The sequence below is a fragment of the Parasteatoda tepidariorum genome, chromosome 1, assembly GCF_982258835.1.
Source record: "Parasteatoda tepidariorum strain Cologne lab strain chromosome 1, Ptep-v5.0, whole genome shotgun sequence".
NCBI classification, from domain to species: Eukaryota; Metazoa; Arthropoda; class Arachnida; order Araneae; family Theridiidae; genus Parasteatoda; species Parasteatoda tepidariorum.
In genome coordinates, this window is record NC_141755.1 from 11,409,486 (window position 1) to 11,413,681 (window position 4,196).

Genomic DNA, 4,196 nt, shown 5'->3' on the forward strand with positions numbered 1-4,196 from the left:
TCACGCCAAGGAAGTTTAAAAATTTATTTATTTATTTTTAGATGAGGATTGATAAGAAAGTATTGCTTCTTTGTTTCACTTCCAGTGTGAAAGATATTGAAATTGTCAGGAATTTTCGGACTAGAACCTAACAGATACCTAACCTTTTACAAGAAGTAACTGTGTTATTGTATGTTTCAGCAACCGAAATATTACTTAGAACTCAATGATATCTTGATAAATGAAAGAATTCCAACAAGAGTTTATTTTCTTTTTTTTTTCATGAGAAGATAGATAATCATGTATTGCTTCTTTGTTTCACATGCAATGTGAAAGGTATTGAAATTGTCAGCAGACTAGAACCTATACCTAACCTTTTACAAGAAGTAACTGCGTTATTACATGTTTCAACAACCGAAATATTACTTAGAACTCAATAATATCTTGACAAATGAAAGAATTACAACAAGAGTTTATTTTCTTTTTTTTTCATGAGAAGATAGATAATCATGTATTGCTTCTTTGTTTCACATGCAATGTGAAAGGTATTGAAATTGTCAGCAGACTAGAACCTATACCTAACCTTTTACAAGAAGTAACTGCGTTATTACATGTTTCAACAACCGAAATATTACTTAGAACTCAATAATATCTTGACAAATGAAAGAATTCCAACAAGAGTTTATTTTCTTTTTTTCATGAGAAGATAGATAATCATGTATTGCTTCTTTGTCACACACACAATGTGTAAGGTATTGAAATTGTCAGCTTTTTTCAAACTAGAACCTATACCTAAACAATTACGATAAGTAACCGAGTTTACTGTGTGTTTCGTCTCGAGTGAACTGTTTCTTTTAAATACCAAAATATTACTTAAAACTTAATATTATTTTGACTCTACATTCTAAGAAATGTCTGCAAAATTCTGAGATTGGATCGTCAATTTATACAGCTTGTTCCTTTACTTAGAAAAAATCCCAGTGTCCGTAAATTTCAGCAAATTTAGCAGAAGGACCGTTGTTTTTACGGCCAGCTCCTTCTTCAAAAGAAAAAGTTGCGTAAAATAAAGCTTCCTAACTCCTCCTGGTCGCAGAGTACACAGTTTCTCATAGTGGCAACAGCAACTGGTTTTGGAGCAAAACAACCCAAGTTTGATTCCAGACGTTGCCATAGAACGTCTCTCTCGCGCCCACTCCACATTAGTGACCACAGAAAATGAACACGCAATTCTCTCACTCCTCGACAGATGGCAGGCACCTCACTACTTTACCTGGTCACGCGGTTTGCGTTATTCAATAATCGCTTTGAGTCTCTAACAACGTCAAAGCCTGAATACATAATTTTTACAAACTTAATTTTAATTTTACAGTTAGTGACCATATATATTTTAAGAGAAAATTTTTTCGAGCAGACATTTATTTTCATGGGCAAGATAGCTTTACAGAACATAATTTTTTTTAATTCATATAATTTTTTTACGTTCTCTGATCACTGTCAAGCGAAGAAATTTTGTACTGTGTAATTAACTAAATATTTGTCAAATAAGCTTTGACATTGTCCAGTTGTGCGAAGTCGGGACCTTAAAAACATTTTCCCAGTTTTAAATGTTAAATTTTATCAGCTAACTACATTCAATTAAAAAGCAGTAGAAACATAGACGGTTTCACTGTTTATTTTTAAAATATATTAAAATTTTCAAGTAGAAACTATTTAACAGCTTCTAATGTTTTTCATATATTTACATCATTACTTAAGCTATAAAATATACTTTCTAATACAGATTTTTTAAAAATTTAGAAGTTGGGTTAGATGGAGGGTGGTTTGAGCCACTACGAGAGAGCATCGAAAGATGGGAACTAATCGATATATGAAATCCTATTTTTCAACAATTTAATGCTGGGAGAAAAGTTATAGTCAATAACTGTATCTGAAGAAATTTTCAAATAAACTAATGAAAAACAACTAATATGATCTAAAATTGTTTAACTAACATAGATTTGAAGGCAGTTATCTTTCATTTTATATTTGATGAGTTCAAATTGATATTTTCTTTTTTTGTACTTATTTATTCTGGTCCTTTTCTTTATATTACGTGAAGTTTCTTTATCCTTTTCATGTTGCGCCTCTCCTCAATTTCCTCTTAGACGATTAAAATCCTTGATTTGTATAGGATTGGACTATAAAATTATTGGAACTAATAAGTATATTGAGCAGTCTATTATTTAAGCCTTTTTTATAGTGATTTTTTGTTGTTGTTGTTGTTGACAAAACTAGAACGTGGAATTACTAAAGTCACCATGCTTCATTCATTAAGTTAGTTATTTTTGTATTGAGCATGCATGCTGTAGAAAACTTTCATCTACATAAGTATAGAGAGTAACTGTGGAACCAAGATTTGTAACAACTGATTGATCTCTAAAGCAAATTCTTATTTATTAGCAGCTGTTTTAAACTCAAAAGTAGCTTGAGTAACTCTAAGTGACGGTAAATTGTTTCCTTTTTTTTAAAAACTGGGAATTAAGTTAACCTAACCCAAGCCAATAAAACTAATAGTTTAAGGTTTCACGCAACAACAACACAAATGACTTTTTGGTAAAAATTTACGTGTTTGAGAAATCAAGTACATCATTTGACTTTAATAGTACTTAGTAGTAATTTATAGATTTATTCTTCGATATTTAAACAGTACTTTGTTCGACTGTCTTGACAAATAAAGTACTTTTTCTTAAGTATTATTTTATGCTGAATCGAAAAGGACTGATCTTATATCGATAAGAGAAATAGTTCTTTTCTTAATAAAGTTTTTTTTACCTAAGCCTATTTACTTGTCTGATGTTGCTATCTAGACGAGTGAGGTATTGTTTCCTATATATTTTTTCGCTCAAAAGACCAATAGAACTAACAGTCTAGAAATTAAGAAGGCTTTATCATTTGTGACTTTATAAATGCCTTATTGCTCCAAAACAATTTATTCTATCGACTTAATTTTGATTACTTTTAATTTAGCATTAAAATATACACAAGAAGCAATACCTTTTTTGTCTAGCTTATGATGTTAAATATGTATGTCAAAAATTGATCTGTTTACATATCAGACCCAATATTTTCCAACTAATAAGTCCGAGTGAGGATTTTTTTAATCAATTCAGCATAAAAATCAAATAAATAAATAATAACAATACCCTAGTTGTCAATATAGCAATATTGAGTTATACCCCTTTACTCCTTTTTCACTCTTCTCAGTTAAGGGTCAAAGTTAAGTCCCAGATCTAAAGTTTAAATTTCGTCCTTCCTAAAATGGACGAGCGAGTAACGAAAGGAATGACGAACTAAAAAAGGGAAGGAAACTTCAGAGATCCATTTAGGGCTTAAACCACAATTTTTAAACGATTTCCTGCTTTTCCTTAAAGCTGAGAACCGACGAAAGAAAAACTCTACTGTCAAAACCGAGCAGTGCTAGATTCAATTAAAATACCACTTGTGAAAATAGAAAATTAAGCTTTGTACATAAGAAACTATCATTAATCAACCGAAGCTTATCTTTTTACTTCATTTTCTAGCACAGGGATTTTCAACTTACATGAGGCCGGGGACCGCTATTAAAAACACCAGTCAAATGGCGGGCTGAAACTATATCAAAATTTTATATAGGACTCTTTTATATTTGAAGGAACATTAAATATTACTGTCAGATTTTTATCAAGTTGTACAAAACAAAAGTATTGAATTACGAATTAAAATAAGAAGTAGATTTTTAAAAAATATTTAATTGCATATTAAAAAATCCTGGCTACAATAACTTTAATGTGCACCTATGTATTAAACAATTAATGTGCAACAGATATCAAAATGTTAAACTTAAAAGTATTTAAAACCCATATAGATTTTTTACGAAAATTGTCCTAAAAAAAATGACAACTAATATATTTTGGTCCGCGAGGCACAAGAAAAGGCTCCGCTGGCCAGATGCGGCCGGCGGGCTGGCAGTTGGTAACCACTGTTCTAGCGTATACCATGTTGAAAAATGGTTCGAAGTCCGATACTTCCGCAATCAAACGATTTTTACTGATATCCTACAACTAAATTCACTGCTTGAGAAACGTAACTCGCGCTTGGCCTAACTATTTACGTATTTAACGACTTAGGAACTGGCTAGTATTTAGGTCACGCGTTTGACAATTCAGACGTAATTGAAATAAGTAAAACATGTAAGTTTC